This window comes from Microtus pennsylvanicus, chromosome 7 (assembly GCF_037038515.1).
Source record: "Microtus pennsylvanicus isolate mMicPen1 chromosome 7, mMicPen1.hap1, whole genome shotgun sequence".
Taxonomy (NCBI): domain Eukaryota; kingdom Metazoa; phylum Chordata; class Mammalia; order Rodentia; family Cricetidae; genus Microtus; species Microtus pennsylvanicus.
The window spans coordinates 30,630,014-30,645,077 of record NC_134585.1 but is presented as its reverse complement, the minus strand read 5'-3'; positions in this window follow the sequence as shown (position 1 = coordinate 30,645,077).

The window sequence follows — 15,064 nt, the reverse complement described above, 5'->3', positions numbered from 1 at the left end:
ACCCACGCCTCTAGCTCATACTAGCAAAGCCCCATCTCTGACTCCAGCTCAGCGTCTCCACTCTGCTGCCCTGTACCACGGCGATGCAACTCAGTCTGCATGTTTCTATCACACGGTAATTCAGTTCCATAAGCTGCACCTTAATGCGGACAATGCCTCTCCTTGCTCCGGCTGAGGATGCTTCTCTTACCACTAAACCCACCTCTCTTTCCGCCTCCAGGCTAATTGGTTTCTAGATTATCCAATTAGTCTCAATTCACCTTCCAAGAAGCACCAGCTGTGCTTCTTCCTGCACAAAGCCACCTCTGATGATCCTGGGTGTTTAATTTTGCTCAATTCTTGCAATTATTCGCGTTCTGGGGATGGACCCAGGTGTCTCCAGGCAATGATAGGTTTTAAATAAAGCTAATGAGTACAGGGAACGAACGCATCGGGCCAGAAATTTCACAGTGAAGCAGGCAACTGCACAAAGGGGCCGTTGCGGAGAATGGCCCAGCTCTCACTGACCGTCTGGGTGTGCAAGACACTATTTAAAGCAGCAGGCTGCAGGCTTTCAAATCATATTGGAGTAAAACACGCCCATTGGAGAGAATGAAAATCACGCCCGCCTATCACCGGAGTGGAAAAGCTGCCCTGCACTTACTAGCCGGGTGTTGTCCACTTGGAAACAATAGAACACTGAAAATCTAACAATATCCCCTCTTTCCCGTGGGGGGTCTCACTATGTAGCCCAGGCTAGCCTAGAACTCCAGGGCTCAAGAGATCTCTTTACCTCAGTCCCCTCAGTAGCTAGGACTATTCAGATAGACGTAACAGGATGACTGGCTCCTCTTCATGTGGGGCACCGTAGAGACACCCACTTGCCATAGAGGTCTCTTTCCCTTCTCCTGTTTCCACGCGGAAGGCTGGCTGTGTGTGGTATAACAAACAACGTTATCTGCAGAGGAACTCAGAGAATGCGCGGAATGAGAAGGCACTGCCCTCGTTTGTCTCAGAACGCGGAGCACATTACAACTCAGAGGGTAATGTGTTTGAACGCTGGCACCCTGGCAGAGGACTTCTCCAGAAGGCTGATAGAGAATCAACAAAATGAAGATGGGGAGCAATTTCCTGTTCTTCGCAGGACAGGCGGGGGCTTCATATGTCGTTGCGTGAAAGCTGTCGAGTGAGGGAGGCAATTAGGTACCGTTTCATTCATAACTGTCCACAAAGGCTCACGTCTTTGCCTACTTTGTTAAGTAACAGTTAAAAGAATGGGCGAAAAACACTCTAAATCATGACTGTGGATGTGTGCAAATGTTATTTGTCGGTTTAAGGGCGTGGAGATTACTTTGCAAAGGGGTTTTTGAGTGACAGCCATGGAGCGTGACTCATCTTCCTCTTCTCTTACACTCCGGTTCCCTCTTCGGTATGAACACAGCCAAGCAGCTGCTTGCCCCCATCAATTTGAATGGAATCATTTTCCTCGTACTGCCCCCACCGTGAAATGAATTCTACTGAAGCATCTTCAAACCACGCATGTGCTTGAGATAGCTTCCTGTAGGCCGTGGGATGCTCCTGCTAATTATCCGTTGGGATTCCCCAGTAGAAGGAAGCCGGAAGGAAGCATTATTTACAAGGGCATCTGCTGGAACTTTCCCAGTGGCTGTCTGCAGATCGTTACAATAAAGCAGGCTTTAGAAGCCTGCCTTCATTGACGCTGCCGGTGAGACCCTGCAAAGCCAGCCCAAGATGGAAATATAGTTTGAATCTTTTAACTGAATGGTGGGACCAGAAGAGTCTCTGACTTCAGATTTATTTGTTAGATTTGGAACATTTGCATATATATAGAGAGGGGGGGGCAGGAGTCTAGTCCAAGCACAAAGTTTCTTTCTATTTCAAACACACCATAGACACATAGTCTGGGGTTGATTGTGATTGGTTACACTTGGGTATGTAAAAGACACCCTGTCACTACTCAGAAAGTTTTGTCTCTGGCGCCCTTCAGATTTCAGGTGTTTGGATTAGGTGTGCTCAACTCCTACGGCCAAGGTCATCTTTTAAAGTACAGCTTTCATGCGTGACAGCGGTGCCAGGCTTCTGAGAGTGTGTGCAGAGCCTTTGCACGGACGTGTGTGCAGACAGCGTGTGCACAGCCTTTGCACAGACAAACAGCTAGATCTCTCCACCCGCCCCCACCCTGCCCGACCCCTCAGCGTGGGCACAGGTCTCAAAACTTTGCTCAGGGAAGCTGGGGTAAGAGGTCACAGGAAGCCAGCTGGGAGACCAGGAGAGACAGATGCCTGAGAGTTCTCTGACTCCATGTAGCCCAGCTGTCCCTCCTGAAGGGAAGGGCTACGTGGTTTCTATGCCTCCGCTGACAGACTGCCATTCCACTGGAGCTAATCTGAGCAAGTTTGCCTTCCCCTTTTCAAATGGACAAATGTCTAACAGCTGTCATTTGTGCTCTAAAGGGAAGGTTCTGGGTTACTCCCACACCAGCCCTGAGGTGCAGAGCAGAGACCCGCTCACACAGCGGCTCTCCAGGGAACTCCTGTGTCCATCTGTGTTCTGGGGCTGGGAGACCCCAGTAAAGGTATGCTGCAGTGTGTTTATGGTATCCATGGTAACTACCATCCTTCATAAAGACACAAGAGTAAAAATACAGCTACCCCAACACATCTTGAAAAAAAATATTAGATAATAGCTGGAGGTCCAAGATGTCATGGAGTCCAGGATCACAGGTCTCCTACAGGGTACAGCCGGACCACAGGGACCTGTAATGACATGGGATATGCAGGAATAAATCTGAGATGAGAGGAAGGTGGGGACTGAGGTCCAACCATGCCCAGTCATATGGATGGCCCTGGTTGCCATGGAACAAGCATGGCCCAAAAGAACAAGGAGTTAATGTAGACAGCAGTCTTGGAAGGGAAACTGCCGGGGACAGTGCCTCATGTGCCTGTCACCTCCCCATAATTCTTCCTGCATGTCTTACCCGCTCCAAAGGGTGTTGTGACTTGATCTTTGAGTGACAGTTGCCCTCCACACATGCAGATCTAGCCAACATGCTTAAAAATATTTAGGGAAAATTAAACATAAATAATCTCCTCAAATCTTGGTAGATAGGACGTAGCACTCTTGGACTGGAATCAGAGGTGGATCTCACCTTCAAAGGCCTTCAACAAGTCATGTCCATAAGACAGACCATGGTCCCCAAAACATCATGACTCCCAAAAAAACAGCATTGTCAGATGAGGACTAAACGCTCAAACACATGAGCCTGTGGGGGACATTTCCCACCTGAGCCTGTGGGGAACGTTTGTCTTTCAAACCATAACACCTGCTAAATAGCTTTAATGCGCCTCTTCAAAACTTGGTGTTAAAACTTAATGCTTGTGTTGGGGGTATTAAGAAGAAGTGTGGCCTTTGGGGGAGTGATTATATCGTCCTCATGAATATTAGTGTCTTAAAAATGACGAGCTTTGCCCTTTATGTGCTTCTACCTTTTCATCCTTCTGCCACACATACATACAGTCTTCAATATCCTATCTCAGGGGCTGGAGAGCTGGCTCAATGGTTAAGAGCACTAACTGTTCTTCCGGAGGTCCTGAGTTCAATTCCCAGCAACCACCTGGTGGCTCACAGCCATCTGTAATGGCATCTGATGCCCTCTTCTGGTGTGCAGGGGTACATGCAGATGGAGCACTCATACCAAAAACAAAAAAAGCATAAATAAAAATTTCTAAAAAAGATCCCATCTTGGAAGCAAAGTCAGTGTTCTCACCAGATTAAAATATGCTAATCCCTTGATCTTAGATTCCCCATCCTCCAGAACTGTGAACAATATATTTGTATTTTTTATAAGCTGCACACAGAGGCCTGTGCTTGTAGTAGGAACAGTACTGTCCCAGTAAGTTACTTGTGTGTTTTATACTTAGTTGCTATTTTAAACAATGACAATATTCATGTTATAGATAGTTCTCAACAAAGAACAAGAATTCACTCAAAAAGCTCTCTAACATAAGTACTTACCCGATGTTTCACTTAAAGCTCTGAGAACTGTTGAAACTGTCTAGGGAATTAAATTACATCATGTGCAATTAATAAAGGTAAACTTTAACCAGAGAGTTTGACTCTTCCTGTACAGTCCTTTTTTAATTTTGTCAAACTGTCTCAAAAACTAAAATTGTCTTAAAAATGTAAAAAGAAGCAAGCGATCAAGCCCTTGCTTAGCCATGTATTACTATAGCCATAAAATTTTGGGGTCATTGATGTTTACCCTTCTTTTTGGTTTCAAAACTCCTCAAACATGTGAAAAAGAATCTTGAGACTTGGAACTCTGCCTTCAATAAATTTATAAGAAGACAAAAAAATATGATCTGCCTCTTGCTTCTCCCTTCCCTACTTCCCTTTTCTTCTACCCCACTCACATCCAAAGAAGAGGAAGTCCTGGTGTCCCCGCAGGAGTAGCATCCCTGGCTTTGCCTGTAGAAATATTTCTAGCCCTCGGAACCCTAGGTCTGCGAGACAAGCAAGGTTCAAGTTGCATTGTTTAGCCCTGTTTTACATTGCCCTTGTGGGACCTAGCGTCGCTTTTGTAGGTTCTTGGTCCCGTGGGTTAGAGAACCTAAAACAGACCAGAAGGCAGCGGGAGGAGCAGGCAGCAGAGAGCAAGAAAACAACAGACAAGTTCGGAATCCTCACAGCTTGGAGGAGGGAGATGGAGGAGAAAGGGTGGGGAAGGGGAGGTGGGACTCTGTGTTAGAAGCCACAAGAGTCCAGCTCAGCAATGGAGCTTTCTGAGTAGCTGCAGGAAGGCAGGAAGGCTATGGGGTCCATAGGTGCATGTCTCATTAAGGGGACATTGTCTCTTCCATTGCCTTACTTTGCCCCATGTTGTATTGTATGCTCTGGTATTCAGTACACCCTATCATGCCATACTGTATAGTATTATATTACATCATATCACATCATGCATCCCACATCATATTACACTGTATCATATCACACTATGCCATACTATATCATCCTGTGCCAAAGTATTTATCATACCATGTGTCATATATCCGATTTCTTTGCATGTTGCTTCTTTATGTGGCAAAACGAGACTCTCTCTCACACGGGAAGGGTCTTATCTCAAAAGAGACAGGCTCGGTGGGAGGTGTGTGTTTACATTTGGAGAGGGGGTTACTGACTGGATGAAAGCCACAACCCAGCCCGTGGCATCCACGCATCTAAAGAGTCTGGAATGTTTGGATGGAGGTTCTACCCCAAGCCCCCTCCCCTCCCGACTCCACCCACAAGAAAGCCCAACAAACAATGACCCCTCCCCAGAGATGCTCAAGACCACTTCCACTGGGTGTTTAATCTGCCCCCCCCCAGAGAACAGACACGTGTGGTTTTCCAATCTTCCTTTCCCGTCTCCTCTGGCGGGGGGTGGGGGGTGGGGGGGGTGGAAAACCATCCGGAAGCATTTATATCCGTAAAACCTGGGCTTTTTCTAATTCGTTTGATTTGGTCTGATTTGGATTATGGCTCTGGCGGGGGTGGGGTTATTATCGGGGTGCAAAAACTTTTCACTGACCACCGGCTGTGTCTTTTGTCAAGGGTGTCAGTGGCATTTTCCCTCTCACTTGTGGCAGAGGGTGCCCACACGTTGATACTCGTTTGTCCTGAGTTGGCTAGGAAACAGATGGCTGAGAGGGTTCTCTCTTCCTGCCTGCCGCGATTCCTGAGTCACCATCGGACAAACACACATCCTCTGATTTTCTCCTCGGCCAGCATGGGAACTCATGTTTCAGCGTTCTGACACACACTGGGAAGCCTGAACACACTTAGCACAAAGGACTTGCTTGGCTCTGGGGTTTTACTTTATTTTATTTTTTTAATCAAGGGTAAGATAACAACTTTGCAGGGAATATGTGGGATCACAGAGTGCAGGGTTAAAGACTTTATTACTCCTTCTCCCGGCATGCAATTGACCACCCTCTGCTTGGTCAGTCCAGCCTCACCGGGCCTCCTCACTCTCAGGCAGGCTTTCCTTGGGGGTTCCCCAGAGACTCTGGGAGGCTGGAGTTCTCCGTGCCCTCTCTTTTCACCTCCCCTTCTCTGTCCTCTCCATCTCCCGTCATTCCTAGGGGTGGGATGACGCAGATCAGAACGAAAATAACATGGGTGCCGAATGAGTGCTCTATGATAGGATCATTGCTGCCCTGTCACAGTCTCTCCAGATGCTCACATCTAACGCTAAGGCTAGGATGCAGTTCCACTGTACAGAGCGTGCTTGACGTGGTGACCCGCTTCCATCCTTCACACCGAAACAAACAGAAGCTCATCAAATGCTTTCACGTCTACTGACCTATGCAGTGCCTGAAGCTTAGAACCTGCCGGTCCTTGAGGAGCAACACATTTGTGTGCTCTGGCCTCTGCATAAACTGCACTTTCTGCCCAGCGAGGGAGGGTTCTCTTTCTCCTAGTTTACTGGTGCCCATGCTCCTTCAGCTAATCTCCCTTGGTATGGAAAGCCTCCCCCACAGGCTCCCATTCTCGCTGCCCCCCTGCCTGTGGCTCGTGTGTGTCATAGCATTGCACAGATTGGACTCAGACACACGCTTTGTGTGTCACTGTCCTACTCACTAGTGAGGACTAGCTAGGACTAGTCTGGTGTTAGCAGATACCTGTGTGTGCCAAATAGTGTTTACTGCATGGCTGAAGAAAAGAGAAATGTCTCCCACACAGAAGAGGTAGAACTGGAAGCTGTGTTTCTTCAAGGGTATGTTTTGTTGTTGTTGTGTGCGCACGCACCCGTGTGTGTGTGTGTGTGTGTGTGTGTGTGTGTGCTTTTTGCTGTAATGTCATGGCTTCTGTTTCTCGGGGTGGGAGTATTGCTTTTGTTTGGAGCCACCAGGAGCTGACACTTGTCACTTGAACTTCCTGACTTTGTTGGCTCTGCCAGACATACAGAGGCCTCTGCGTTTGATTTCCTCTGCAAGGAAGAAAAACAAAACAAAACAAAAGTCTCAATTTATCATGGGACTCGGCACAGGAAAACTTGCACAATAGCTCCCAAGCTCCCTCGCTTTTTGGAAAGCTGTCTCAAGCCAGGAAGAGAGTTCCTCAAATCCAACAAAGGCCGTTTGTCTTCCTGGAGAGAAAGCAGCTTTGCCAGCAGACATTCCCGGGGCAGTGGATGGCTCAGGGGCTCTGTGAACCTGCAGGCCAGTCAAGGAAGGAAGGCTGAGGGATCCCTGGAGAGCAGAACCATTTTACTGGGGTCATTGGATGATGGCAGCTATGAATTACGACTTCTTTGGATAATGCACATGTTTGAAAACACCGTGAGGTCAGCAAATGTTTAGGAGGAAGCCAGAAGGCCCCAGGGACTCCAAAGTCAGCGAGATAAACATTTGCCCTGGCTTGCCTCACTCTTCCCCATCGCCCCTCATCCCTCCCTCTGCTAAAGTCAGTACGTAGTGTCTGTTATGGCCCCACCCATTGGACTGTCTGCTGTCTGTCAGTCTTGGTTAATGATGCTGATTTCGTAACAAAACTTTATTTATTTTTGTTTGTTTTTTGGTTTTTTTTTTGGTTTTTCAAGACAAGGTTTCTCTGTGGTTTTGGAGCCTGTCCTGGAACTAGCTCTTGTAGATCAGGCTGGTCTCGAACTCACAGAGATCTGCCTGCCTCTGCCTCCCGAGTGCTGGGATTAAAGGCGTGCGCCACAAAACTTTAAAAACCTTCCTCCATTTTCTTCCTCCCTTTTGGATTAACTTAATGTTTTTATCACTTCATTTGGGAAAAAAATCCTTGAGTTGAATGACAGTAATAACCTGTTTCTCTGCTGTTAATAACTATTACAGAAATTACAACATACACTATTATGTCTAAATCAGTACAGCAGCCTCGCACTGACAGTGGATGTACATAAGCATTCCATTTGCTCGTCCTCCTGCCCAGGTGGAGACCCTGTGTCTGTCTGTCTCCCACCTGCTGTGGACAGGTAGCTTTTCACTCCTTGTGGGACAGGACTTGGGTCACCGGCCATGAATGATAACAACCATTGTTTTTATCTTTCTCCATCTCCAATGTCAACAATAAAGCTCTGGTCCAAGTTATCTATCTGGTTTATTCTCTTCTGTTGTTGGTTCTGTAATGATCTGCTCTGTCTCTTTAAGAGACAAGCCACACCCACTCCCTCCCCTATCCACTGAGAAAGGCACATCTTCCTTCCTGCTTACAGTCTGAGTCTCTTCCTTTTCCATCTCCCTCTCCAAAAGGCAGCTTCTGTCTCACCTCTCTCTCCCCTCTCTCTCTCCCTCCTCTCTTCTTTCCCTGCCTCTCCTCTCTCTCTCTCTCTGCTCTTCTCCCCTTCTCCCTTCCCCTCCATAACCCACTTAATAAATATCCCACCTCACTCTGCATGGCATGCCTATCCGTGTCTCTGTCTCTCACCCGCAGCTGACACGTGGCTTTGCCCAGGTTCAGCCCCCTTTGGAGACCTTCAGCATGGTCTCGTGGACTGTCCCTGCCCAGGCTTGCCGCCACTCGCGGACCTGCAGCGTTTCTGCTGCTGCAGCCACTTGGGGATCCGCAGAATTTTATTTTTACCATTCCAGGTTCTCTTTTATCACAGCCCGTCTTCTAGCTTGACTCTCCCGCTATGAGCTAAAACTCATCCTTTAGGATTGTCCTAATTGATAACCCATTCTGGTAAATGTAGTTTTTGTTTCTAAATGTGTCTTATTTTTACCCACTTTCTCATTTACTCTGCTTTAAAAATTCCTTGGTGGCATTTGCTACCTTTAACCCATTAATTACGGACTCCACCATCTTCTCTCATGGTTAATGTGGGGCCAAGGGCCATGTGGGGCCCAGGCTGCACAGTTGCCGTGGCAGGCAGCACCAGGTCCCAGGAAAAGCCTTGAGCTGACACCACCCAGGGAGGACCAGCACTAAAGGGAAGTACCTGACATTCCAACCATTAGATGAGATTAGATAAGAGCACCAGACACTCACCTATTCCCCTTTTGCCAAGACCCCTAGACAAATGTCAGCCTATCAGGTTTCTGAACCCTAGAAATCCCCTCACCCCAACCTCTAATATGATTTAAAAAAAAAAAACCTAACCTAACTGGGCTGGGTACTCTGTGCTCTCAACCCCTGCATTGGACAGACAGAGAGAATCCAAACTTGAGCTTGAATAAAGGCTCTTTGATTTTACAGAGTGAGGAATCCGTGGTGGTTTGCCAGGGGGTGGGGGGATCCTACAATTTGGGTGTAACAGTTGACATCGAAGTCTAGCATCTGTTTAAAGGTAATGTGTGCTGTTGTTGTTATTTTCTCCCTGTCTTTTTATTTCTCTCTCTCTCTTCTTCCCTCCCTCCCTTCCTTCTTTCCTTTTTTTTTTCTGAGACAGAGTTTCTCTGGGTAACAGGCCTCACTATCCTAGAATTCTCTTTGTAGATCAGGCTGGCCTCGAACTCACAGACATCCACCTGCCTCTGCCTCCTGAGTGCTGGGATTAAAGACATGAGCCACCATGCTCAACTCCCCTTGTACTTTTAATAATGTGAGCTGCCTTGTTCTCCAGTTTCACAATAATGGCATTTGGGGTACATTTTTTACACTTTGTCTAGTTTTGAAGTGGTTATATTTCCTCAATCTTATAGCTTAGAGTCACTGCAGTTGTAAGAGATTCTCTGCCAACGTCTCTAAACACCTACTTGTCCTCTCCTGTCCTTTTCGAGTCATTGCTGAGCGGCAGTAGGTGGTCTCTTCTGCCTTCCACATCTGTAAATCTCCTTGCATGGATCTTCTCGTATTCTGTCTAACACATAGATTTTAATTTCTGTTTCTCAATGGTAAGAGTTCCGTTTGATCATTATTCAAGTGGCTGTACCACAAGCCACTGGTGGTACTCACCTGTACTCCTAGCATGCAGGAATCTAAGATGGGAGATTTTGAGTAGGAGGGTAGCCTGGGCTACATAACAGACCTGCTCTTTATTTCCTGAAAATGTGGGTTTTATGCTTTTCCCCCCCAGATCCACACCACATGTTGTTTTAGATTCTGCCAGAGAACTGGACTCTGAGGTCTTTGTAGTTGGGCTTCTCTAATTACCACCTCTGCACAGAGCATCTGGGTACCTCCCATATGTGTTTGATCTGGCTGTTTTGGCCCCTGCCCTCAACGATTTGTCTTTGGGGTTTTAATCTTAGGCGAAGGAAGGTACTTTCCCCTGGAAGGAGTCTCTGCTTGTTTCCTCCAACAGTCTTAGGACCTTGTGAGCACAGGAGCTGTTTAACTTCAGAACCTGAACTTTCTGGACCACCCACAGAACATGGTTGTGGTGGTCTGTCGGTCCACACAGAGCCTGGTTTGTGGCCATGATTCTGTAGGAGAGCGTACCATGCCTTGTTGGTATTGATTGATCGTTCCTTAAAGTCTTTTCGATGGATGTTTACTTAATGAGTAGCCATTTGTTGATTTTAGCTTTATGGAGGGAGCTTCCCAAGAGACCCAGGCCACTCTGACCATGTCCAGTGTTGATTTTTATCCACTCTCCTGTGAGGCCAGAGTTTTAGTGCCTCCAAAAATACAAGTGTTAGAATTCCATTCACCCACTTAAATTTTGGTTTGCTAGTTTCTTACTCTCTCGTCAGTTCTGTGATCTTTAATACATTTTTAAAAACATCTCCTATGTTAGTTTTTGTTGACGCTTCCTTCTGTCTTCTCTGAAACAGCTATACAATATTGGCTAACTTGGGAGAAATCGCCTGGGTCTGTATGTCCCTGAAGAGTTCCAATGCCATCGTGATTATGATTCCAACATCCATATACCTACAGAATCAGCCGGGCGATGGTGGCGCACGCCTTTAATCCCAGCACTCGGGAGGCAGAGGCAGGCGGATCTCTGTGAGTTCGAGACCAGCCTGGTCTACAGAGCTAGTTCCAGGACAGGCTCCAAAGCCACAGAGAAACCCTGTCTCGAAAAAACAAACAAACAAACAAATACCTACAGAATCAGTGAAGTTTTCTTTTCATTTTTTTTCCCTTGCTACCAATTTGGTAAATTGAGCTTCCCTGGGAGGTTTTAAAATAAGAATTGTTCACAACATTCTTTTGTCATTTTAGAATCTGCAAAGAAATCCCTCACCAACTTTCTTGGCATTCTGAATCTATGTCTTTTCTTTTTTTCTCAAAAGTTCTTCAAACACACACATTAATTTCATTAGGCTCCCAACGAATTATCTTTTTACCTCGTTTATCTTCTTTGTTATTTGTTTTCTCTAATCTTTTATTTTCTATATTTTTTTTTTTTGGATTTTTCGAGACAGGGTTTCTCTGTAGCTTTTGGTTCCTGTCCTGGAACTAGCTCTTGTAGACCAGGCTGGCCTCGAACTCACAGAGATCCGCCTGCCTCTGCCTCCCGAGTGCTGGGATTAAAGGCGTGCACCACCACCGCCCGGCCCCTATTTTCTATTTTTTAAAATGTTCTCTTCATTTTGGGAAACTAATTTTTATTTTTTCCAGACCTCTCCCCCCCCCTTTTTTTTATTTTCCAAATCTTACTGTTTTGTAGCATTTGAAAAATTATTATCATTGTGTGTGCATGCGTGGTGTATATGTGTGCATGGTGCGTGTGTGTGTGTGTGTGTGTGTGTTGTCTGGGTGTGCAAGGATGCACCACTGTGGATGTGTGGAGGTCAGAGGACAACTTTGTGGAGTTGGTTTTCTCCTTCCACTCTTGCATGCATCCTGGCATGCCAACACAGGTGGACAGGCCCGCACAAACACCTCACCGCAGCCTCAATTTTGTAGTATTTTCTTATCATTTTGTGCTGATTTCTATTTTGGTTTATGAGAAATTGGCTTTTAGTTCAAACATGATGGAGAATTTTTTTTTAGGAGAGTAAGGGTGTGTGTTGAGACAGAATCTTGCTATGTAGCCCACACTAGTCTTTTTTGTTTGTTTTTTTGTTTTTGTTTGTTTGTTTGTTTTTTCTCAAGACAGGGTTTCTACGTAGCTTTGGAGCGTGTCCGGGAACTAGCTCTTGTAGACCAGGCTGGCCTTGAACTCACAGAGATCCACCTGCCTCTGCCTCCCGAGTGCTGGGATTAAAGGTGTGCATCACTACCTCCTGGCTACCCACCCTAGTCTTGAAGCTATACTAGGATTATGGGTGTGTGCCAGCACAAAACAGGAGTTGTGGTTTTACGATTTGTCAGGGAATATAGTGTGACTCATTATCAATCCTCTGCAATTTGATGTTTCCATCACAGCACGGCTTAGTGTGTCATGGGCATGTAAAGAGTGTAAACGTGACAGGTTTTCAACATCCCCATTTTGTTCTGTCTGATAAGTGCTTTCAAGTTTCCCCTGAGTAATACGCAAATAGTAGGCATCCAGTTTTCATTTAAAAATATCCCTACTCCCCACCCCTCATCCTTACGGTGGCAGTGTGACATACAGGGCTGTCTGTGGGCGGCATTTACGAGTTCCATTGCATGAGCCAGGCATGCCCCGCCATGGAATCCTGCCTCTGACCTGATTTTGTCAGTTAGGGAAGTTTTTTGTTTGTTTTTATCCTGAGAATAAAACCCAGAGTGTCAACTGTGCTTTCATTGGGCTTTTGAGTTTGGGGACTGTCCTAATTACTTTCTTTTGCTGTGATTAGACACCATGACCAAGGCAACTTACAGAAGAAAGAGTTTGTTTAGGACTCACAGTTTCAGAGGTTAGCGTCCGTGACTGTCAGGCAGGAAGCATTGCAGCAGGCAGATAGGCATAGTTGGAGCAGGATCTGAGAGCTCGCATCCTTGTTCACAAGGTAGGGGAGAGGGAGAGACAGACAGACAGACAGACAGAGACAGAGAGAGAACTGGAACTGGAAATGGTGAGGGCTTTTAGAACCTCAAAGTCAGCCCCCAATGACATACCTTCTCCAACAAGGCCTCCTAATTCTTCCCAAAACAGGTCCATGGTGTGGGAGGTCCTTTTGTTTATGTGTTGATTTTATTGGTTAATGAATAAAGAAAACTGGCTTGGCCTATAGCATGGGAGGAGAAAGGCGAGTTAACAGACACCATGGAGCCGCCGTGGGAGACAGACATTCTGAAACTTTGCTGGTAGGCCATGACCTCGTGGTGATGCACAGATTACTAGAAATTGGTTAAATTAAGATGTAAGAATTAGCTAATAAGAAGTTAGAGCTAATGGGCAAAGTAGTGTTTTGGTTAATATAGTTTTTGTGTGATTATTTCGGTTTTGGGCAGCCAGAACGAACAAGCAACTCCTTGCAACAGGTCCAAAAACTGGGGGACCAAGTATTCAAACACGTGAGCCTTTGCGGACGTTCTCATCCAAACTGCCACAAGTAATTTTAAAAAGAAGCGTCCTATAGCTTAAACTGTTAATATCTGCCCTTCCACTGCCTGCCACGTGAAGAGACACAGGACTTCTCCAGGCCAGGGATGCAGCTATAACTTGGAACTAGAAAGCAGCCCTCACCAAACAGTTCAACTTGTCAGTATCTTCATTTTGGATTTCCAAAGCTATGAGGGAATAAACTTCTATTCTTTTATAACTTAACCAGTCTCAGGCAGTTCATCAAGGCAACACAAAATGAATTTAATACCCAGGCCACTGCCTGTTACTTTAGTGCTATTTCCTGTTGTATTAGTTCTTGAATCTTCTGGGTTATTTTTTGTTCCCCATCTTTTTACACTGTTACAGTTAGGTTGGGCTGATCACTGACTTGCCACCAGGCATCTTGCGATCGTTTCCTTGTATTTCTCATCATAACCAAAGATTAGAAAGATCAAGGACCGTATTGTATTTATTTTTATATCTCCAGAACCTAGGAGTAGTGTCTAGCATTTTTTGGATCTCAATGAAAATTAGTTTAATCAGTATATTCCTAGAGTGGGTTAATTCCTCCTGATGTGGCAGGGAAAAAAAATCAGAATACTTGTATAACGTCAAAGTCAAGTTTGTACAATGCAGCAAGAGTAGATTTAGGGCCATGGTCAGGGCCAGAAAGGACAATAGCTGCCCAAAATACTCACATAGGGCAAAAGGAGCAAGCCACCACAAACAGACAGGAAGCAGGCACAGGCTGTAAGATAAGGAGCTAGGTTAGCATTGCTTATCCTTCAAAGAGCAACGAGCAGGAGCTTTTAGGTAATTGTTATAATTATTACTTATCAGTGTGTGTGCACGCACCATGGCATGCAAACGAAAGTCAGAGTTCCACATCTCCATGGAGTCACTTCTCTCCTTCCGCCTTCATGTGGATTCTGGGGATTGAACTCAGGTCTCCAGGCTCGTGTTTTCAACCCCTTTACCCATTGAGCCAGCTATCCTGCTGGCTGCAATGAATGGAGTTTTGTTAATTGTTTTTTCTTTTAAAAATGTTGTGTACTCCAGGGTCTAGAGATAGACAGCTAGAGTTCTTTCTGCTCTCACCGAGCATCCGAGGTCACCTCCCAGAATCCACATGGAGGCTCACAACTGGCTTGCAGTTGTGCTTGCTCCTGTGCAATCTCCATACACGCATAGTTTAAAATAAATCTGCCAGTGGTATGGTGGCATATACCTTTAATTCCAGCACTCAGGAGGCAGAGCCAGGCAGATCAGGCCATCCTGGTCTGCATAGTGGGTTCCAGGACAGCCAGGAATCCATAGAGAAACCCTGTCTCAATTAATAAATAATAAAGCAATTTTTTTAATGCTATGAGATTGTTCTTAGTATATTACTTATGAGATGAATAAAGCAGTTAAGGAAAAAGTCTCCTGGACTCCAGGCTACACCTGATCCTTCCGGTGACCCTCTTTAGATGTTGGCCTCTGGTGTGACCTAACAGAGCATGTTAGGTCCAGGGCAGGCACTAGGTGACTGTGCATGGAATTCTGAACCATGAGTTCACGTCCGCCCCTGCTCAACCGTGATGAGGCATGCTGCACCTGCCCTGGAGCGCACAGAGCTCACCCCTTCCAAACACAAACATTTCAGAATGTGTACTGCTCGTTCCCTCTTGGGTGATTTTCCTGCTTCTGTCCCAGGACCCACTCAGTGGGGTT